The sequence below is a fragment of the Onychostoma macrolepis genome, chromosome 03, assembly GCF_012432095.1.
Source record: "Onychostoma macrolepis isolate SWU-2019 chromosome 03, ASM1243209v1, whole genome shotgun sequence".
Taxonomy (NCBI): domain Eukaryota; kingdom Metazoa; phylum Chordata; class Actinopteri; order Cypriniformes; family Cyprinidae; genus Onychostoma; species Onychostoma macrolepis.
This window is the reverse complement of record NC_081157.1, coordinates 17,337,114-17,362,120: the sequence shown is the minus strand read 5'-3', so window position 1 is coordinate 17,362,120 and position 25,007 is coordinate 17,337,114. Positions and strand designations below refer to the sequence as shown.

At 33.8% G+C, this 25,007-nt stretch overlaps 1 pseudogene; it reads right to left on the bottom strand.

Annotated features, from left to right (window-relative positions):
• Nucleotides 1-25,007, bottom strand: part of LOC131536622 (NACHT, LRR and PYD domains-containing protein 12-like) — a 43,113-nt pseudogene that overhangs the window by 9,741 nt on the left and 8,365 nt on the right.

Below are 25,007 nucleotides of genomic sequence, written 5' to 3'. Positions count from 1 at the left end.
ACCCATTTTTAGTTAAAGAGATAGTTAATGAGATTTCCCCACACTTTCCATTGTTTTACTTCAATGAAAGGTTAGAATTTTGTTAATTTTTTAAATTAAAGATCAGAAGGATTCACAATGCAGATTTATTTCCACAGCTGTCTTTGCTCATATTTACCAAGGGTGACAATATTTGTGGAGGGCACTGTATGTACTCAGGAATACTCTACACTGTGAGTTAAAAACCCCATTAAATACCTCAGTATGTTGAGTTGACAGTTTGGACTCCTCAGTCCAGCACACAGCAACTTTATTCCTGTATCCTGAAGATCATTGTGACTCAGGTCCAGCTCTCTCAGGGGGGAGTTTGATGATTGTAGAGCTGAAGCCACAATTTCACAGTGCTGATCAGTAAGATTACAGCTGGCCAATCTAAACAGGGTAATGAAAATCAAAACATTACATAGGCACTGATTAAATATAGTGTGTTAATTGTAAAATACTTTACTAGGACCACTTTATTAATATTGGGAAGGGCCTCCAAGTGCTCTCACAACAGTATGAATTCCTCATGTCATTAATTCCACAAACAGAAACCAGTGTTTCCCCTGCCATTATATTACAGGGGCACCCCGCCCCCCCTTGAAGGTCAAGTTAATTTTATTTAATTTTGTTTTCTCTATAGCCTATATCCAGTCATAAAAACAGAATTTACTGTAACGCGGAATGTCACGGAATTTGTAAAACTTTAAATTAATTAATCAAAAGTAGGTGATTACACAAATATGGACTGGTATCTGTAAATATAAATATATCTGTAAATAAGCCACAAAACGACTATTTAAACATGAATCCTGCATGTTCTGCGTGTCTGTTAATGAATGGCGCAGACACACGGTTTCGTTTACTACAAACATACTGAACATGCGCGTGGCAATTGTGTTGATTTCAGCGTCTGCCGTCTCTCTAAATGAGGACATACTGTAAAATACATGAACATCTCCAGAACTGCTCTGAGAGTCACTTCATGAGCATTTTACAGTTTCATTTGAGTAAAAGTAGTCTCATATCAGACAGAAATTTAAAAGGTATTCACAGCAACCCATCAAAATAAAAGTTCGGTTTAACTTGAAGACACTGTGCCAGAGATATTGTTCAGCAGAATGTACATAATACTACTAATACTATTAGTACTACTACTAAAATTATTAAAACCTTTATTAAAAAATATTTAAAGGAATAATCACACAACATTTCTTCCATGTTTTATTGTTAATTGTAAATCTCCTTTGTTTGTCAAAAAATAAAGTTTGATTAATTTTCTATTTTTTAATTAAATAAAATTAATGTATTATGCCTTCATTTGTTAACTGGAAAAATTTAAATACACAACACGGAATTTCTGAGGAAAAAAAAAACATTTCATAAGGCTATTTTAAGAGTAAATTTGAGAAAAAATAAGTTTTTATGCATTCAAATTATTAGACATGCTAAAACAGAATTTGGTAACAAAACATATGGTGAGAAAAAATAAAACATTTCATAGGGCCCTAAGCATGTATTTTTTTTTTTTTTTTTTTACTTTTAATATATTGATGTGAAATATATAATGTACAAGTTTCATGATTTTAATTAGACATGCTTTTTGATTAATACAATTTAAATTAACCATTAAAAAGGAGTCCAGAAAAATCAAAACAGAAAGAACTGAATTTGGAAAAAACATAAAACGGAATTTGGGAAAAAATTTAATTTCATAGGGCCCTACACAGGTGAGCACACTTCCACCAGCGCACAGAGAGCGCGACAGAAAATGTGTTGCATCAAATATGCCACCCCCCCCAAACAATCCAAAAACATTGCTTTGAGATTCTGATCCATAGTGACATGATAGCATAATGCAATTTATGCAGATTTGTCAGATGTATGTTCATGCTGTGTATCTCTCCTTCTGCAACATCCCAAAAGCTACTGAATTCAGATCCGATCATTGGGAATACCAGTGAAGAACAGGGAAGTCTTTGTCGTGTTCATATAACTTTGGCTTTGTGCCATGGTACATCAGGGTGTCTACAGATATGAACAAGTTAGATTTAAGACCTTTTTAATACCACCATATGTAAAATTTAAGACCAAACCTGTGAAGGAAATACACATTATATTACATACGTAAATGTAATATTTAATGTGTTTTAAATGTCAAAAATGCTATTTATTATTACGATATACAGAGAACTTTTCATATCTGCAGACAATATCCCATACAAAATATCCCTCAAAAGCTCCACATCAGCAATATTTTTGGTGGTGTAAATGAAGCAATATTTTCATCAGTTTTCTATTCAGCATTTACATATTTAAATCTGCATGTTTTTAATATTTACCCCAGGTTGTTATTTACCTCCCTAAAGTCCAATATTTTTTAAACTTATTAAATGTATGCATCATCTTTCATGTCAAATTCTTACAACTGATGAAGAAATTTAATACACACAACAGCTGTTAGCAAACAAATTAAATTTGCACTACAAATTTACAACCGCAATAAATAATGTTATGAGATTAATGTTTCAAATACATTTTTTTGAATATACAAATAAGATGTTGGTGGAAAAAATGCATACTTTTAAACTAACTAAAGCACCAGTAGGTGGCGGCAAGTCACTTATTCATTCAACAGATTCATTCAAAACACCGAATCATTCAGGAACAAAAATGCTTGGAGAATGTGCAACACTTCTGATCTTTGTTTGGAACTATTTTCATTGGTGAAATAGAACAAAACAGTCAATATTCTGTCTGAAATGTAAGTAACTACTTAACTACTTGTTTCTTGAGCCAAAATCAATGTAACGTATTTAGCAAAATAGGCCCCTTGTCATGGTATGTTATCAGCATCATCATCATGTTATAAATAAACTAAACATTTTGAATTTTTACCTCGGTATGTTCGTTCTGTGAGTTTCTTTGTTTGCCGTTATGCTCATTTGATTTGATTTCTCCACATAAGTCTCTCACAGAGACAGGCAGCATGAGCCTCAACAGCGCAACATTGATACCAGAAATACACTATCCATAATCGCCGTTTACGCTGAATGTAATAAAATGTCACTTAAGTTTTAATCAAGCTATTTGTCCCGTCGGGCAAGTAAAATCCTCGAGCAATTTTTCAGTAAACTTGCATTAACCCATTTAAAGCAGCTAGGAGGCTTGTCAGCGAGCTGGTGGTATTCGACCTGCATTCTGCGACCGCAACTCTCTCTGATGACGCAGTAACTACGGGGGTCCTTCCGTCTGTCCAATGATTGTAAACAGTCACTGGGTCCGTCAGACTGGTGAAACTTTTGCGGTAATGAGACCGAAGATATTTAAGACCCACTGAATCTGAATTTAAGATATTTTAAGACTTTTTAAGGCCTTTAAGCAAAAATTTATTTAATACATTTTAAGACTTTTTAAGGCCTTTAAGCAAAAATTTATTTAATACATTTTAAGACTTTTTAAGGCCTTTAAGCAAAAATTTATTTAATACATTTTAAGACTTTTTAAGGCCTTTTTAAGCAAAAATTTATTTAATACATTTTAAGACTTTTTAAGGCCTTTAAGCAAAAATTTATTTAATACATTTTAAGACTTTTTAAGGCCTTTAAGCAAAAATTTATTTAATACATTTTAAGACTTTTTAAGGCCTTTTTAAGCAAAAATTTATTTAATACATTTTAAGACTTTTTAAGGCCTTTAAGCAAAAATTTATTTAATACATTTTAAGACTTTTTAAGGCCTTTTTAAGCAAAAATTTATTTAATACATTTTAAGACTTTTTAAGGCCTTTTTAAGCAAAAATTTATTTAATACATTTTAAGACTTTTTAAGGCCTTTTTAAGCAAAAATTTATTTAATACATTTTAAGACTTTTTAAGGCCTTTAAGCAAAAATTTATTTAATACATTTTAAGACTTTTTAAGGCCTTTAAGCAAAAATTTATTTAATACATTTTAAGACTTTTTAAGGCCTTTAAGCAAAAATTTATTTAATACATTTTAAGACTTTTTAAGGCCTTTAAGCAAAAATTTATTTAATACATTTTAAGACTTTTTAAGGCCTTTAAGCAAAAATTTATTTAATACATTTTAAGACTTTTTAAGGCCTTTAAGCAAAAATTTATTTAATACATTTTAAGACTTTTTAAGGCCTTTAAGCAAAAATTTATTTAATACATTTTAAGACTTTTTAAGGCCTTTAAGCAAAAATTTATTTAATACATTTTAAGACTTTTTAAGGCCTTTAAGCAAAAATTTATTTAATACATTTTAAGACTTTTTAAGGCCTTTAAGCAAAAATTTATTTAATACATTTTAAGACTTTTTAAGGCCTTTAAGCAAAAATTTATTTAATACATTTTAAGACTTTTTAAGGCCTTTAAGCAAAAATTTATTTAATACATTTTAAGACTTTTTAAGGCCTTTAAGCAAAAATTTATTTAATACATTTTAAGACTTTTTAAGGCCTTTAAGCAAAAATTTATTTAATACATTTTAAGACTTTTTAAGGCCTTTAAGCAAAAATTTATTTAATACATTTTAAGACTTTTTAAGGCCTTTAAGCAAAAATTTATTTAATACATTTTAAGACTTTTTAAGGCCTTTAAGCAAAAATTTATTTAATACATTTTAAGACTTTTTAAGGCCTTTAAGCAAAAATTTATTTAATACATTTTAAGACTTTTTAAGGCCTTTTTAAGCAAAAATTTATTTAATACATTTTAAGACTTTTTAAGGCCTTTAAGCAAAAATTTATTTAATACATTTTAAGACTTTTTAAGGCCTTTAAGCAAAAATTTATTTAATACATTTTAAGACTTTTTAAGGCCTTTAAGCAAAAATTTATTTAATACATTTTAAGACTTTTTAAGGCCTTTAAGCAAAAATTTATTTAATACATTTTAAGACTTTTTAAGGCCTTTAAGCAAAAATTTATTTAATACATTTTAAGACTTTTTAAGGCCTTTAAGCAAAAATTTATTTAATACATTTTAAGACTTTTTAAGGCCTTTAAGCAAAAATTTATTTAATACATTTTAAGACTTTTTAAGGCCTTTAAGCAAAAATTTATTTAATACATTTTAAGACTTTTTAAGGCCTTTAAGCAAAAATTTATTTAATACATTTTAAGACTTTTTAAGGCCTTTAAGCAAAAATTTATTTAATACATTTTAAGACTTTTTAAGGCCTTTAAGCAAAAATTTATTTAATACATTTTAAGACTTTTTAAGGCCTTTAAGCAAAAATTTATTTAATACATTTTAAGACTTTTTAAGGCCTTTAAGCAAAAATTTATTTAATACATTTTAAGACTTTTTAAGGCCTTTAAGCAAAAATTTATTTAATACATTTTAAGACTTTTTAAGGCCTTTAAGCAAAAATTTATTTAATACATTTTAAGACTTTTTAAGGCCTTTAAGCAAAAATTTATTTAATACATTTTAAGACTTTTTAAGGCCTTTTTAAGCAAAAATTTATTTAATACATTTTAAGACTTTTTAAGGCCTTTAAGCAAAAATTTATTTAATACATTTTAAGACTTTTTAAGGCCTTTAAGCAAAAATTTATTTAATACATTTTAAGACTTTTTAAGGCCTTTAAGCAAAAATTTATTTAATACATTTTAAGACTTTTTAAGGCCTTTAAGCAAAAATTTATTTAATACATTTTAAGACTTTTTAAGGCCTTTAAGCAAAAATTTATTTAATACATTTTAAGACTTTTTAAGGCCTTTTTAAGCAAAAATTTATTTAATACATTTTAAGACTTTTTAAGGCCTTTAAGCAAAAATTTATTTAATACATTTTAAGACTTTTTAAGGCCTTTAAGCAAAAATTTATTTAATACATTTTAAGACTTTTTAAGGCCTTTTTAAGCAAAAATTTATTTAATACATTTTAAGACTTTTTAAGGCCTTTTTAAGCAAAAATTTATTTAATACATTTTAAGACTTTTTAAGGCCTTTAAGCAAAAATTTATTTAATACATTTTAAGACTTTTTAAGGCCTTTTTAAGCAAAAATTTATTTAATACATTTTAAGACTTTTTAAGGCCTTTAAGCAAAAATTTATTTAATACATTTTAAGACTTTTTAAGGCCTTTAAGCAAAAATTTATTTAATACATTTTAAGACTTTTTAAGGCCTTTAAGCAAAAATTTATTTAATACATTTTAAGACTTTTTAAGGCCTTTTTAAGCAAAAATTTATTTAATACATTTTAAGACTTTTTAAGGCCTTTTTAAGCAAAAATTTATTTAATACATTTTAAGACTTTTTAAGGCCTTTTTAAGCAAAAATTTATTTAATACATTTTAAGACTTTTTAAGGCCTTTTTAAGCAAAAATTTATTTAATACATTTTAAGACTTTTTAAGGCCTTTAAGCAAAAATTTATTTAATACATTTTAAGACTTTTTAAGGCCTTTAAGCAAAAATTTATTTAATACATTTTAAGACTTTTTAAGGCCTTTAAGCAAAAATTTATTTAATACATTTTAAGACTTTTTAAGGCCTTTAAGCAAAAATTTATTTAATACATTTTAAGACTTTTTAAGGCCTTTAAGCAAAAATTTATTTAATACATTTTAAGACTTTTTAAGGCCTTTTTAAGCAAAAATTTATTTAATACATTTTAAGACTTTTTAAGGCCTTTAAGCAAAAATTTATTTAATACATTTTAAGACTTTTTAAGGCCTTTTTAAGCAAAAATTTATTTAATACATTTTAAGACTTTTTAAGGCCTTTTTAAGCAAAAATTTATTTAATACATTTTAAGACTTTTTAAGGCCTTTAAGCAAAAATTTATTTAATACATTTTAAGACTTTTTAAGGCCTTTTTAAGCAAAAATTTATTTAATACATTTTAAGACTTTTTAAGGCCTTTAAGCAAAAATTTATTTAATACATTTTAAGACTTTTTAAGGCCTTTTTAAGCAAAAATTTATTTAATACATTTTAAGACTTTTTAAGGCCTTTAAGCAAAAATTTATTTAATACATTTTAAGACTTTTTAAGGCCTTTTTAAGCAAAAATTTATTTAATACATTTTAAGACTTTTTAAGGCCTTTAAGCAAAAATTTATTTAATACATTTTAAGACTTTTTAAGGCCTTTAAGCAAAAATTTATTTAATACATTTTAAGACTTTTTAAGGCCTTTTTAAGCAAAAATTTATTTAATACATTTTAAGACTTTTTAAGGCCTTTTTAAGCAAAAATTTATTTAATACATTTTAAGACTTTTTAAGGCCTTTAAGCAAAAATTTATTTAATACATTTTAAGACTTTTTAAGGCCTTTTTAAGCAAAAATTTATTTAATACATTTTAAGATTTAAAACTTTGCAGGACGTTTTCATTTACTTAGAGCTGTGTTACACACTGCATGAAAGGTGATTTAAAAAAATCATAATAGGGGCACTTTAAAAATACCGTTTAGTTATTTATTTGTTTCTTGTTTTATTTAAATAATAGGAACAAAATAATACAATGTGCTCATGTTTTGAGCACTGTTAAATTTGCAAAAATCTGAGTGAGCAGCCCTCAAACCAGAACACAAAGCTGCATATGGCTTAATTCAATTTTATGTCCTCAGAAATGGTCGCGATATAACAATTGACCGCAAATCAATTATTTCTTTTGTAAACAGAACACTGTACTTCATTTGTGTCCTAATCCATATTTGTTTTGCCATACCCCCACAGTTCGCCAATTGTCACACTGACCAGCACAGCCATAACTGCAATTGATTATGTTTTATGCTTGTGAACACAAACCCAGAAAATATTAATCAAACCTCTATCACAACCTCTTTCAAACTATGTTTGTATTGCAATATGATGTTCACACTCACACAGCTTTTCTGCAGTTCCTCACATCAGGTACCAGTCTCCTTTTGCCCTCTTTTGATTTGATGTTGTACTTATTGAAGTCTAGCTCATCCAGCACCTCCTCTGACATCAGTATCATGTTTGCCAAAGTTGAGCATTGTGCAAGAGACAATTTTTTTCCTTTTTGTTTTAGAGTTTAAAAATGCCTGCATTTCTTTAACAACAAAATTATCCTTCATTTCAATCAACAGTGTGACAGATTCATCCATTTTTCAGGACTAACATCGTTTATTTTACCTCATTTGAAATAATACAATGTGCTCATGTTTTCACTAAAATTAAGAAAGGAATTTTAAAAGTTCATTGATTTCTTAATTCGAACTCATGTATCTTAGCCCAGGTCATGTGCAGGAGTACTATAGTTCTTTTTCAGGTTAAATGGAGACAGATAACAAAATATGTCCATGACATATATTAATTATTAAATGTAAATTTTAATTTTAATTTTTAAATTTTAATTTGTGATATTATATTAAATATTAAATACTGTGACAACAATGACATTCAGCATATCCACATGTGCTTCCACTTTTAATGCTCCGATGCTCCGAAAGTAAACTCTCTTCTTTATTTTATGGTAATGTAACATATAATTCAGTAATATAAATAATACTGCACAATAATAATACTGTTAAATTTGTAAATCTAAATTACAGTGTAGTACTGTGTAGCAGAGTAAAACATAAGCACAGGGTCACTGTCTTGACATTTACTATGCTGCTTGAATTCATTCTGAATAACAAACACACAAGTTCATAAGTATTAAATTTGCTTCTGTGAAGATTAATTATTTTATCTAGTTTATCTTTGATTATAGACCGACTGCAACAAATTTATCCACTACCACAGCCCTCAACGAGCCCAACGGCAGAGCACAATACGTGAAGGAATGAATTCAAGCACCACTTAGCAATAAAAGGCTGCAAATACACATTTCTATTGTTGCCGCCACATTCTGGTTGAGTAACATCTGTATATGTACTGTAACAATGGATGGTTTATTTTAAATGACGTCCTGGATATTGGATTATATGTTTGTCTGGAGCACTTTGTTGCAGAATGTTTGTTGTAAACTAGGCACAATGTAATGATATAAAGATGAAGCATCCAACTAATCTGACAACAGCTACATTGCAAAGTGTAAATGAACTATTTTACAATGATTTGTCTGTAAATAACAGACAGATAACAGGTTTTAGCTCTCTTCTCTCCTCAGATTCTTTCAGGCGATACTGGAAAAGTGGGACACTTATAATGTGTATATACACTTATAAATGTAATAGTTCATTTTCCTCATTTAAAAAAAAAAAAACCTAGACAGGGAACTGTACTTGAAATGAACATATTGGACAAGTCAATGTGAAAGCCAAACCTCAGTACGTTGAGTTGACAGTTTGGACTCCTCAATCCAATGGAGAGCAGTTTCACTCCTGAATCCTGCAGGTGGTTTCTACTCAAGTCCAGCTCTCTCAGTGGGGAGTTTGATGATTGTAGAGCTGAAGCCACAATTTCACAATGTTGATCAGCGAGATTACAGGCTGTTAAACTGAAAAGAGGGGAAAACTTTGGTTAAAAGACATGCTCGTATGCTGGTGTTTCCATAAGATTGCAAGACTTCCATGACATAAGAACTTCACCATAAACTCATTCTTGACCATTCCCTGACTGGCCTTCTCTCCTCAGGAAAGTCCAGCCAATAAAATAGATGTGATTCATATTTTATGAACATCATGTGTATGATGCTTCACTAATTTTGTTTTTTTCTTGTTTATACAGAACTTTATTGTACATAGCCTTATTAGCCAAGTGTCATTATAAATATTTTCAATAAAATGTTTTCCTAATAGAACTAATTACATAAACCAGTTCTATTGACTTGATTATATTTCTCCTGTGGGAACATATGTGCTTTTAATATTTCCAGTCTATATTGTTCTCATACTGCATTACATACAATCATAGTTTATATGCAAGGCTGAACTACTATCTGTGTCTGTTAGAACTGAAAAACAAGTACATGGTGCACCCGGGAACTGGGACGTATGCCAATGCTTGAGCAGGCAGAGAGAAAGATATATGTAGTTGTGATTTCTATGTTCTTGGCCACTTCTCATGGGCCACTTCTCATCTGACACTAGTAAGCGACATTAATAAAAGACACTTCATATCCACCCCAGACTCCCTGTATTTTCATTCATGATCCAACACCCCGCAAAGATAAATGTTTCACCATATATCCCACTCTGCACTTTAAGAGGGCTGTGGGACACAAGCTGAACAGAGCCCACCTCTTGTTTCAGATCTTCATAATTTCTCCCAATGGTCAGAAAAGTTAATTTAATTAATTAAAGATCCTGGTCAATGAGTGATGAGTGGTCAATGATCTTCCAACTAGGGGTGTGCAATATATATCATCTGCGATAATATCATAATTGTTGTTTTAACGATATGTAATTTGACATTATCGAGTATTTTGCAAAAACCAAACAAAACACCTACAGAGTGCACGCTTACATTATGTGATGAAGTCTAGACTAGAGCGCGTGCGCATTTACGAGTGTGTTCTTTCACTGCATGATTCAGTCTATTAAAATGCACTAAGAATGATCACAAAATTCAAGATATGGGGCAGAAAATGTATATGTGTGTATGTATACTGTATATATTTCATATCACACGAAGAGTGACGATTTTTCTTCAAAAATAAACATGATTACAAATGTGATATTGATTTTATACAACAGTTCAATAAACAATAAGTTAATATTAAGAGACTTGCGTTTTAGACACCATATTGCCTGTTTTTGCTCCATTTCACCGACAAAAAAATAATTCCAAACACAGCCACAGCACTTATGTCTCTGAGCATCATGAGAGAGTTTAGTTCCTGAATGAATCAACCCTTTAAATGATTCTGTTCAAATCGCAATGACTCACTTATTTACAGTGACTTACTGTCACCTACCGGCGATTTTAATTTCACATTCAAAGTATCTTTTCATTTTAAAATAATTTCAAATATCAGTATTCGATGTTTTATGCTTAAAATATTAAAACATTATGCATTTGTAACTGCAGGTTAAAGCACTCCATGTCCCTCTGAGCTGCATTAAACAGTTTGTAAATGCCACTTCAGATGCAACTTCTGCACAGATTAATTTTTGTTGATACTGGTTTCATTTGTTTGGTAACAGCCTAAATATCTTATTATTCTAATTGACTGATTAAATGTAACAATTTGACTCAAAAGATGCACACTTTTAGAAAAAAAAGGCTTTATTAAAGGTAAAATTGCCCATGAAAGGTAAAAATCTATTTAAACTTTTATGAAAAGATTAATTTCTATCACTAATGTGAACTGACCACACAGAATATGAAGAATATCAAAAAGTGCACACTTGGCAAAATATCATCTAATTATCGTTATCGAAAAAATCCCCAAAAATATTGAGATTTTTTTTTTTCAATATCGCACACCCCTACTTCCAACATGCTTTCAGTTGTGTGCTCCTATTCTATGACACATGGTAAATCAAGTAGGGATGCAATGATTATAGATTTTGTTGGTACAATTATAGTCTGAGGAATAATCACGGTTACACGATTATTACGATTATTATGCATGTATTCATTTCACAACATAAAATCACATAAACACTCTTTAGATATTAAAGTGTTATTGATTGCTGCCTTTTGAAACAGAAATAACACAGTAAACAATAATACAGCACAAAAAAAAGTACATCTCTCCTATTGGAATTAAAAAACGTGACCTCTGCTCTGTAAACATCCATGTCATTATTTCCCTTTTGAAAATAACGAATGGAAATAGATCACAAATGTATTTGGTGTTTTCATTTTGTATATTCTTTCTAAATTTCTTTTGGACCTGAGGTACAGAACTTGGAAAGATGGTGAAAAATAAATTGACTTATGAATAATACTATAACAGGGATGACTAATATTAACTTTATCCCACAGAGGGCACTGTTACTAATGAGGGGAATAAACTAAACTATTATTGTAATCAACTGTCATCCATACTTATTCATTTTAATAATATTTATTCATTTTACATATGGCCTGAGAAAATGTCTATTATTTTGGTTTGTGAGATCGAGATCGAGCTGCCCACACAAACATTTAGGAGGACAGAAATGTGTTGTCAACGCTGCCCAGCGACTTTCATTAATAAAATAGCTTATAGAGACTGGATCGCTACATTATATTAATCAGCAAAGAGGGGGTAAAATGACTGTTTAAATAACTAAACTCAAATCTTCATTGCTTAAAGTGACGCGCAGATGCAGGTAGGCTAATTCACACACGCGCTCGCGCTCTCTCTCTCTCTCTCTCTCTCTCACTGCACTATTTCATCTCTGAAGCGGGCAGAATGTTAGAGCTAACGAACTTCGCGTCAGGTGGTCCTTGCCTTCACGTCGTGCATTAAAATCATTTACTGCACAGGAGAACAGGTTGGCTAGCCGTGCATTATCCCTTATGTATTCGCTCTTTAGCAAATTTTACGGCACTATTTAAATGACGCCTGGTCATTCTTGGTGTATGCGAAATGGTCCCACACTATCGACTTCAGTCATTTCTCTGGTGGAAATAAAGGATCACTGTTTGGTTCCTCTGTCATAGTTAATCTAGTAGCCTCCGTGTCTCTGATAAGCACGGCATTTTAAGATGGTGCACCGCTAGTGTAACTTTGTTTTCGTTTTGCTCTTGTTTCAACAGTTCCATTCCGTGCAACAGAAACACTCGGTGTAGCGGAGCCTTTACGATTAATTAACCGTGACGTTTTAAAGCACGGTTAATCGTAAAACCGGTTAATCGCTGCATCCCTAAAATCAAGACCTGTTAATCTGAAACATGTTCCAAATGAGAAACAGTGGCTGATTGGTCTCTACTAGTCCTGTCAAAATTAACGCGTTAATACCGCGTTAATGCAAATTCATTTTAACAGCACTAATTTTATTAACGCGCGATTAACGCAGCGCGCATCTTCTGTTTGACCCGTGGCACTAGCCTGTAGTTGGAGAAAACGATGGAGATGCTGACAGTGTTGCCAACTTAGCGACTGTTCAGATCCCTTTAGTGACTTTTTTTATTTTCTTTTTTTTCCAAAAAGCGCCTAGTGACCAATTTTTAGGGTTTGCTCAAACCTTATTGAGTCTCTGAGACTCGCTGGTAATGCCGCGTGAGCGTGAGGTCTCTCTTTCCCAGCACGTACTCTTTTCTCTCTGCATCTGCTCTGTTCAGTGAACGGCTGAGAGGAGCTGCGCTTTCAGTTGAAACACAGATATTATGTTGCTTCTCTAATTTTACATGGAAGTATAGCTGAAATCACAGCACAGCTATTGTCTTTATCTTATGTGTAGCTTATTTTATTTTATCAGACGACAGCTCGATTATAAATCAGGATTTTTGTGCAGATTAACATCTTGGAAGGGAAAGCTGGTTATGCAGTCTTAATGGGTCACGTTTCAGTCACTATTTCATATTCATTCCGTTGTCTGACAACAGAAACAGTAAAATATATCAATGAAAACAGTTTTATTGAGAATTTAGCTGCATCAAAATACAGTATGTGGGCACAGAGAGGCAAACAAATGTAATAATAAATAATAAATGTACATGTTTAGAAGAAGTGAGCTGCCCTGTCGTGCGAAAATGTAAACAGATTTGTGTATGTAAATTGCTCAGTGCAAAGAAAGAGAAGTAATAGGAACCTGGTATTTCTATGTTATTTATTTTCATGTGTCTAATGAACAAGTTCTTTGAAAAACATCTATGACCTATGAAACATGTCTACTCTTCATGCTCTATGTTAACTATGGTTTCACTATTAATACACATATATTGCATAAAGCATCCATATTTGTCCATGCCAATGTTGATTAGAGTACTAAAAACTTGAAAAGTATTAATTTAAGGTGCATTTAAAACCGCTAAAAATGTGCAATTAAGTTGCGATTAATCACGAGTTAACTCATGACAATCATGCGATTAAATATTTTAATCGATTGACAGCCCTAGTCTCTACACATTGCCCCAACCCCCCATACCCATCCGGCACTGCCACTCGGTAGCACACACACAGAGTACGTGTGATCACAAATCTCGAAAGTGAAAGTAAAAAACGAGTGTGCATTCAAAAGCGATTTTAATGGCCCACATATTAATAGTGGCTCCCTGATGCCAGCAATATATATACAGTATAATTACCCAATTATATAATTGCGAGAGAAAGTACTAAAATATATTTTTTCCTCCCATCTCGTACTTATTCCCTTTAGGGGTTCAATAGTACACATCATTTTCTTTCCGAACACAGTATTCGGATTCGGCGAGGTGCGGGAGGAGGGGTGAGGGGAGGAACTACGTTGCCAGCTCAACATCGTGATGTCTGTCAGCCATTGGCCAACGTCTATCGTGCCAACCCTAGTGTCATCATCATAAAACAGTAAGATCCTGGAAAACCTATAGCTTTAGCAAAGCAGCATGTCCTGTCACTCTGCGAGTATTATCTCATGCTATCTTACATTGTGATTGAGCTAATTTTAATCAAGACCACCTGCTCTAAATAAATATATGCAATCTACTATGGTTTTCATATGTTTAGATACAAGCTAAAATGTGGCGCAAAAGCCAAACGTATATACTGTTTACATGTGCTTCGACAGCACTTGGTTTAGTCTGTAACTGAAGCAGTTTATTGTATTCTATCAGTTTAAAGTGTTAACAACCTGAAAACCAATGAATTTTTCATTCAACAATGATGCTGCTTAAAAAAAAAAAAGGTGAAAGTGGAGAAAAATATTAATATAGTATTTTCATTACAGTTTACAATACTGGTTAACTAAAATTAATAAGATAAATTCTTCACTGGTCTAAAGTGTTTTTTCTCCCAGTAAAGGATGCGCAAATGAGACAGTGAGTATTTGGAAAAAGAAACAAGAGACCCCTTATTTAGTGGAATAACTTATGGAATACTGTTAAATTTGCGAAAATCTGAGTGACCAGCCCTCAGACCACAACACAAAGCTGCATATGGCTTAATTAAATTTAATGTCCTCAGAAATCTCTCCCATTCAGCAAGAATTCAAATGTTTCCATGGTCGCGATATAACAATTGGCTGCAAATCAATTATTTATTTTGTAAACAAAACACTGTACTTCATTTGTGTCCTAATATCCATATTTGTTTTGCTGTACCCCCACAGTGGGCCAATTGTCACATTGACCAGCACAACCATAACTGCAATTGATTATGTTATATGCTTGTGAACACAAACCCAGAAAATACTCATCAAACCTCTATCACAACCTCTTTCAAATTATGTTTGTATTGCAATATGATGTTCACACTCACACAGCTTTTCTGCAGTTCCTCACAGCAGGTACCAGTCTCCTTCTGCCCTCTTTTGATTTGATGTTGTACTTATTGAAGTCTAGCTCATCCAGCGCCTCTTCTGACATCAGGATCATGTTTGCCAAAGTTGAGCATTGTGCAAGAGATAAATTTTTTCTTTTTGTTTTAGAGTTTAAAAATGCCTGCATTTCTTTAACAACAGAATTATCTTTCATCTCAATCAAGCAGTGTGACAGATTCATCCATCTTTCAGGACTGACATTGTTTTTTGTCCTCGTTTGAGGTTTTGAATTATTTTCTTGATGCTCTCTGGGTTGTTCTCTGTGTGTAACAGTACATCCTGTAAGAGTCTCTGATTGGACCCCAGTGAGATGCCATGAAGAAATCGAAGGAAAAGATCCAGGTGTCCATTTTCACTTTTCAAAGCTTTATTCATTGCTTCTTTTAGAAACACATCCAGAGTAATATTCTCACACGGAGTTCTGGACTTTCCTGTCAGAAACATTTTCAGAACCTCACTGTTCTTGTGTAAATAGCAGAAAAACACATACAGTGCTGCAAAAAACTCCTGAAAGCTCAGATGTACGAAGCTGTAAACTTTCCTGTGATAAATCACAGATTCCTCCCTAAAGATCTCAGTGCAAATCCCAGAATACACTGAGGCATCAGTGACGTCTATGCCACTCTCTCTCAGGTCCTCCTCATAAAACATCACATTGCCCTTCATCAGCTGATTGAAAGCCAGTTCAGCAAGTTTCACAATAACTTCTCTGTTGGACTGCAGGAGTTTCTCTGGATCTCTCTCTTCATACTTCTGGTTCCTCATATTTGTTTGAATGAGCAGGAAGTAGATGTACATTTCAGTCAGAGTTTGAGGGATTTCTGCACTGAGATCTTGTTTCAGGATGTTTTGAAGCACAGTGGCTGAGATCCAGCAGAAGACGGGTATGTGGCACATGATGTGGAGGCTTCTTGCTCTTCTGATGTGTGAGATGATTCTGCTGGCTTGATGCTCGTCACTGATTCTCTTCCTGAAATATTCCTCCTTCTGAGGGTCATTGAATCCCTGAATTTCTGTCACACGGTTGATGTAGTTAGAGGGGATCTGATTGGCTGCTGCTGGTCTGGTGGTGATCCAGATGAGAGCAGAGGGAAGCAGATCTCCTTTCATGAGGTTTGACATCAACAGACCCACTGATGAAATCTCAGTCACATCAGAAACTTTCTGACTGTCTGAAAACATCAGTGAAATTCTGCTTTCATCCAGACCATCAAAGATGAACACAACTTTACATTTATCATAAATCTTTGAGTCCAGATCTTGAAGTTCATGATGAAAGTCAAGCAGAAGCCTGTGAAGACTGTACTGATGATCTTTAATCAAGTTCAGCTCTCGAAATGTAAGCACAAAATGAAATCTACATCCTGATTGGCTTTTCCCTCGGCCCAGTCCAGAATGAACTTCTGCACAGAGACGGTTTTTCCAATTCCAGCGATGCCTTTAGTAAGAACAGTCTTTATTTTGTCTTTCCTCTCTCTTCTCATCTCCTCACATCCTGGTTCAGGTAAAGGATTAAAGATGTCATTGCAGTTGATTGGAGTGTCTTGGAGTGTCCTGTAACTTTTCTCCATCTGTAGCACCTCATGTTCTTCATTCACTCCTTCACTCTCTCCCTCTATGATGTACAGCTGTGTGTAAATCCTGTTCAGGAGAGTTTGATTCTCTTGTAGTTTGACTCCCTCAAATAATCTCTCATACTTGTTCTTCATGCTGGTTTTGTGCTGGTCTTTGACTCTCTGCAGATCATCATGCACTGGTTGATGAGAATCAAGCTGCAGAGCTGCTTCTGTGTCATGATGATTGATGTGGTTCTGATAGTAAGAAGATGTGAAGGTCTGAAAGGTCACATATCTGTTCTGGTCAGCGCTCCAACCACTGAAAAGATATTAAGCAAAACAGACAAAAAACAAACAGAAAAGGCTTTTATCAAAACAAAGAAAATATTTCAATGAATATTTCAAAGATTTTTTTTTTTTTAATTTTTGCCATGTTAGGATAGGACAATATTTCAAACAGGAAGCAAAGTGGAGAGAGAGAGGGGGTCGGGATAGGGAAAGGTCCGCGAGTCGGGACTCAAAGTGCAATGGTGCTCTACTGCATGTCAGTGCGCTGCCACAAGGTTACTGGCGCCGATGATAAGCTCATTTTGTGGCCAACAGATTCTTCTTATTACTTTCAATATTACACTGATGCAGAAATCCCACTTTGCCCCTTCATTTTTGCATAATTAGACAAAAAGGGAATATACATAAAAAAGCACACAATAGCACTATTTAACGAAGTATATGCATTAAGCCTATTGACTTTTTCTTTTCAGTTTTCTTTCTTTATATCATGATTTTAATTTTTTTAGTACTGTATTTGCTATAAAAAAAAAGAGAACATAATTTCCATTTATTTTTTCTGTCTAAAGAACTTTATTGCAGAAATAAAATAAAAATGCAACTATTTCTCTCTTGTTAATTATGTGTACATTGTGTTCTTGTGTTGAAAATCTCTCTCTACATGAATATACTCACACAGGATCAAAGGTCACTGCTCCATCACTGAGATCAGGGGGCTGCAGTGGAGAAGCTGCTCTCTTTCTCTTCTTGCTGATGGTACTGAGAAATATAAAGAGACAAAAAAGAAAAAAAAAGAGAAATATTGTTTTTCTGCAAATTATCCGTCTGCTCCAATAAATTTACATCAAAACTGATGTGAACAGGTCTTGTTAACCTACGGTTGAAAACTAGGAAAAACATGAAAATTAATCTTTCAGACTGGGATTAACTACTTTCTCCACGCAAGTGCTGTGCCCTCTGTGCCAGATGCTCCGTGATGCTGTGTCGGGGAAAGTTACTTTTACAAGTAATGCATTACAGTATTGTATTACTCCATAAAGTATCTAATCACATTACTTAGTTACATTTTATGGAAAGTAATTAGTTTTGTTTGTTTGTATGTTTTATTTGACAATTTAAAACATAATACAAAAAAAAGTCCAAAAAGACTAGTTCATACACAAGTTAAGTTACTTTTGCGTTACTTATTAAATCTGGGCAGGGCTTGCTTGTTTGTTTTTAATATATAAAGTTCTATTTTTGCCAGATGTAAAAACCCTTTCACACTAAAAGTCAAATGAATAAGCCTCAGGCTGAAGGAAATGTAAATTTACATCTGTACAGTTGAAAGCAGGAGAAGAAAAAGTCCAACAATCTTAAGCAATAAAAAAAAATGAAAACCAAATGTTATGTTTATCTAAAGTAATTTTTGCTTATTAGTATAGTTGAATAGGATCATCGAAGGTCAGCAGTGAAGACACTGGTTAAATACATAAAGTACATTTAAAATATTTAATTATTGCAGGTTTGCGCCATATCCTGAGTTTGCATTTCACTGTTTTTATTCATTTGAGGAACACTGAATCTGTTTTTGCACAGGTAAGACAGGGCTCTACACTCATTCTTCCCACTGGTCGCTCTTTTGCGACTAACTTTCTCAGTTGCATCACACGAGCACATCATTTGGTCGCAATATTTTTTTCTTTTTTTCTTTGCTACAACATTGGATTGATCAATGTATGCTGATGAACTTTCATCATAGTTTATAGTTATATGGTAACGAAAGTGGTTAACATTTATCCCGTTCTTTTTCATCTGTAGTATTATTTGCGGTTTGAATTTTGTGAACTGAAGTTCCTCGTTTGCTATGTTATAAGCCGGGCTTCGGAATCTTTCGCTTTCAAATTTGCGATCTTGTCACGTTTTACAAGAAAAGATAATTGTCTGTTTTGGTTACACCTTACATCTATACACCTTTCACTTTTTAAGACTAAAACAAAAGATGGATTTATTGTTATTATTAATTAAAAAGCACAACAACAATAAAACAGTAGGCTACAATGATAAACAATCGGCAATCAGCCTTTTTTGTTTGTTTGTTTTATTTCAGCCCATCTCTGTTCTGGACTTGCACAAACTGCATTGCAATTATTTTCCAAAATGTCAAAATCTCATTTATGTGGAAATATTATGAAGTCTGTAGATGGCTGTTAAGAGAGGCCAGAGATGCTGAAGACGGGCGTAACGTGAAAAATACTGCAGCAGGCAGAGCAAGCTCACCGTTTGTGATGCGCTAAATATTGGAAGAAAATCCTAAATATTGATTTGGGGGTTTATGAATGTGATTCGGAAGGGGAACGGACTGTCTTCAGAAAAGCTTAGATGGTATTTTCTTTTCATCTCATCATAATGAATATTGAAGTAGTGTATAAGCACAGTGCTGCTTTTTTTTTTACAGTGGTAACCAAGGAAACGCTGCTATCGCTGCTGTTCCATAAGTGCCACCTGCTGTCAGAGAGTGAATCTGCGTTCTCATTTAGTCCGTCTGCTTTTTTTGTTTCGTTCAGTCATGTTTTATGTAGCATCATTTCACAAACCTTTTTGCAAGAGTACTGTAATTAAATGATGAACTAATATTAAATAATTGTAATTACAGATTTAGGTTAAATTAACATGTCAGTCTTTTTTTCCCCCTTCTTTGTAGGGCAGAAGTAACTCTAGCAGCAAATCAGTCATCTACATCAAAAGCTGCAGGACAGCCCAAAATTCAGCCCAAAACATTTGAGAAACGGATCAAAGAAAAAAGAAACAAATACTACAGTTTCAAATATTCTGTATGTTGCTTAAAAATAAAATATATGGTTTAAAGCGAAAAAAGTTCTCTTTTCTTTCTGGTTTTTATTTTATTTTAAAAATACTGTGATAGAGTGAAGCTCTGATATATCTGCTTAAGGTTATCATACCATTAAAATCTCATACTGGCCCATGCCTAATCTATATCATCAGCTCTGTTGGCCTAGAGAAGCAAAATGTATAACAATTTTGTAGGAAATTTGAAACAAAGAAGGGATATGACTACAAAGAAGTCATATTTTCCCTTACAATAATCAAATATAGCAGAGCAGAACATAACAGGCACTATTGTGAACAAGATAAAAGGTCATTTTCAGTTTCTCAGAGTATATGAACTGCTGAGAGGGGTGTGATTCCCAAACTGTTTGACTTGACTTGGACTCGTGAACAGCTGACTCGAGACTTGACTTGGACTCGTGACTCATGAGACTCGTAAAAAACGCAAGTCATTTGGTATGGGAGTTTATATGATTGTATCTCTGAGGGGACTTGACTGTCTTTAGAAACGTTTAGATGGAATTTTCTTTTCATCTTGCCTCCGTATAATGCATATTAATGTAGTGTTCATAACCTCAGCGCTGCTTTGTTTACAGCGGCAACCAAGGAAACGATGTTTAATTGATGTTAAAGTGCCACCTGCTGACAGAGAGTGAATCTGCATTAATTCAGCCCGTTTTGTTTCGTGCAGATGTTTTATGTAGAATAGTTTCACAAAACTAAAGTCAGACCATTTTGTTTTGGCTTCAAATTTCGAAATTATACAATCCAATTTAGATTAAAAACTAAATACTGGATGTATGCAACCTCTTTGTTTGGATTGTGTTGTTTAAAATACAGTGGTTGCCTCTAATTTTAAATGGAAAAAGAGCCTTAGTTTGTTTATATGAGATTTATTTCATTTGTGTAATTAATTTGATTAATTGGGCTTTGTTTTAAAATTTAGTTTTGTTGTTTGACATTATTTCAATTTTACAAAGAAATGTGCAGCATTTGATCTGACAATTAATAAATGGACACCCTTTCATTTCTAATTTGTCTTAAATTTTGTTAAATTATTTTTTGTTGTTGTTGTTGCTGAGAAAATCACATCGTGAAATCAGTATTTCAAAACTGATTTGCCTCAATAACTAGCTGAAAGAACTGTTGCTAATAAATACAGGTGCATCTCAAATTAGAATGTCGTGGAAAAGTTTATTTATTTCAGTAATTCAACTCAAATTGTGAAACTCGTGTATTAAATAAATTCAATGCACACAGACTGAAGTAGTTTAAGTCTTCGGTTCTTTTAATTGAGATGATTTTGGCTCACATTTAACAAAAACCCACCAAATTAGAATATGGTGACATGCCAATCAGCTAATCAACAACAGGTTTCCTGAGCCTTCAAAATGGTCTCTCAGTTTGGTTCACTAGGCTACACAATCATGGGGAAGACTGCTGATCTAACAGTTGTCCAGAAGACAATCATTGACACCCTTCACAAGGAGGGTAAGCCACAAACATTCATTGCCAAAGAAGCTGGCTGTTCACAGAGTGCTGTATCCAAGCATGTTAACAGAAAGTTGAGTGGAAGGAAAAAGTGTGGAAGAAAAGATGCACAACCAACCGAGAGAACTGCAGCCTTATGTAGAACCTGGTTGAAAAGAACACACACATATAATCTCAACTCGGCACATTCCACGGAGTTTCAAAATTAACAAATGACCAACACAACGCCACAATTCTCACAAGTGTCCGGCCATACTCTCCTTATCACCTCGAGAGACTCCTAAACCACGATAAGTTTGAGGATGAAATGACCGCGCTACATCTGCATGGATTTAAGAACAAAGAACTGCTTACTGGGAGAGGTTCCAGAGTCAGAGCGCTCGCGATACTGCGACCCCCGCTTACCATAAACTACACTTCTGATAAACAAAAACGATTGACTTATAGCTTCGTCTGAGCTAAGGAAATCACCAGAGCTACACAACGTGACACTCCTAATGAACTCAAGACCTCATCTTTGTTCTCGCGCCTTCCAAAGGAATGCGCTCTTTTTCTCTTCTTATGCAAAGAACACCAAAACTCTTGTGGACTTATCAATCAGTAAAAACTGCTGCTATTAAAGCAATATACTCAAGAGACAATATATATTAATGTGGTATTTTATGCCTTTTTAGATTGCTGTGGTTATTAGGACTTAGGATATTTTAATCTATGACTTAACCCGTTTAGTAGGTAAAAATATAGGTATTCGGTATGACAAATACCTTATGCTTGATATTGAATTAGAGCTTATTTTTATAGCAATAATGTGATAAGGATGAATGTTCACTTTTAGCATCATAAGGCATGATTATAACACCTTATAGAAATCTGCTAGGATATTTCCTCCATGTGACATATTTATTAGCAGATAATATATGCACAGAATGAGGCCGTGCGGGACGGGGCTCTGCCCTACAGAGACAATGTGATTGGATCAAACAGTGAATGGGATGGACTCAAAGCAGTCCGATAAAAACAGACACCCAGCTTTGCATAGGGATGGAAAACTTTGGTCTCGCCTCACTGATCACGCTGTGAAGCGCCTATCGATTTAACATCAGGTCGGTCATCTAAGACTTCAACACACTGTCAACTTCTGACCAAAGAAACTTGCAAACCCTGAAGCAGCGCAAGAACTTCAAAGCCTTGCCATTCGCGTGCTGCCAGGAAGCCAACCAATCGTAGAAGGGATTCCGCCAGTGACGTCACGCGACAACGACACATCGGCAGCCAAATCAGCCTTCGGGATTCCCTCAAGCAACCACCCAGAGAGCAAGCCAGCCTGCAACTCATCTTAAAGCAAGTAAACAAACAAACAATCTCCATGTCTTGCTGAGCTGGTTTGAATTAATCTTTGAGTAACTGCTTTCATCTTGCCAGAATGTGTGTATGTGTTTTGTTAGTATTATATCATAGAATAGCAAATAAACTCTCGTTTCATTTATAAGGAATGGTCTGGTGCCATGATTTTCAAGTTTGAAATTATTTGCCAAAGATTTTGTTACCTGTGCTCTTTAATTTACCCAACCAATTCTGTATTATTGTCGTTGCCACGAAATAAACCAAATTGCTAAGATATACTGTTTTAATGCTTGCTGGACGAGTCATTAATAAGGTATAAATTATACATTTCGATTAATATCAATTAGTCAGATCAATATCGAATCTGTACGATTCAATTACCTAAAGCTAAAATTCAGAATAAAGCTTAAATAAAAGTTAATTCTATTACACTTATGAGGATTGTCAAGCAAAATCGATTCAAGAATTTGGGTGAACTTCACAAGGAATGGACTGAGGCTGGTGTCAAGGCATCAAGAGCCACCACACACAGATGTGTCAAGGAATTTGGCTACAGTTGTCGTATTCCTCTTGTTATGCCACTCCTGGACCACAGACAACGTCAGAGGCGTCTTACCTGGACTTAGGAGAAGAAGAACTGGACTGTTGCCCAGTGGTCCAAAGTCCTCTTTTCAAATGAGAGCAAGTTTTGTATTTCATTTGGAAATCAAGGTCCTAGAGCGTGGAGGAAGGGTGGAGAAGCTCATAGCCCAAGTTGCTTGAAGTCCAGTGTTAAGTTTCCACAGTCTGTGATGATTTGGGGTGCAATGTCATCTGCTGGTGTTGGTCCATTGTGTTTTTTGAAAACCAAAGTCACTGCACCCGTTTACCAAGAAATTTTGGAGCACTTCATGCTTCCTTCTGCTGACCAGCTTTTTAAAGATGCTGATTTCATTTTCCAGCAGGATTTGGCACCTGCCCACACTGCCAAAAGCACCAAAAGTTGGTTAAATGACCATGGTGTTGGTGTGCTTGACTGACCAGCAAACTCACCAGACCTGAACCCCATAGAGAATCTATGAGGTATTGTCAAGAGGAAAATGAAAACAAGAGACCAAAAACTGCAGATGAGCTGAAGGCCACTGTCAAAGAAACCTGGGCTTCCATACCACCTCAGCAGTGCCACAAACTGATTACCTCCATGCCACGCCAAATGGAGGCAGTAATTAAAGCAAAAGGAGCCCCTACCAAGTATTGAGTACATATACAGTAAATGAACATACTTTCCAGAAGGCCAACAATTCACTAAAAAATTTGTTGAGATAGTGAATTGGCGGGTTTTTGTTAAATGTGAGCAAAAATCATCACAATTAAAAGAACCAAAGACTTAAACTACTTCAATCTGTGTGCACTGAATTTATTTAATACACGAGTTTCATAATTTGAGTTGAATTACTGAAATAAATTAACTTTTCCACGACATTCTAATTTATTGAGATGCACCTGTAGAACAAAGACTTAAGACTCGACTTGGACCTCAGACTTGTGAACATGTCTGTTGTGATCTCATGTGAGTGACAGATTGTTCTGCCCTCGCACCTTTGATAATAACAATAATAATAATAATAATAATAATAATAATAATAATAACTAATAATGCGTTTCATTTATATAGCGCTTTTCTGGGTACTCAAAGCGCTTTACATGGAAGGGGGGAATCTCCTCAACCACCACCAATGTGCAGCATCCACCTGGATGATGCGATGGCAGCCATATTGCGCCAGAACGCCCACCACACACCAGCTTACAAGTGGAGAGGAGACAGAGGGATGAAGCCAATCAGTGTATGGGGATGATTAGGGGGCTGTGATGGTAAGAGGCCAATGGGCAAATTTGGGATTTTTAATGACCACAGAGAGTCAGGACCTCGGTTTAACATCTCATCAAAAGGATGGTGCTTTTTGTCAGTATAGTGTCCCCATCACTATACTGGGGCATTAGGACCCACACTGACTGCAGAGTGAGCACCCCCTGCTGGCCCCACTAACACCTCTTCCAGCAGCAACCTAGTTTTCCCAGGAGGTCTCCCATCCAGGTACAGACCAGGCTCAACCCTGCTTTCACAGTAAAGGATTCACTCTTCCACACACGCTACACTTCAGCACTAGAAAAAAAA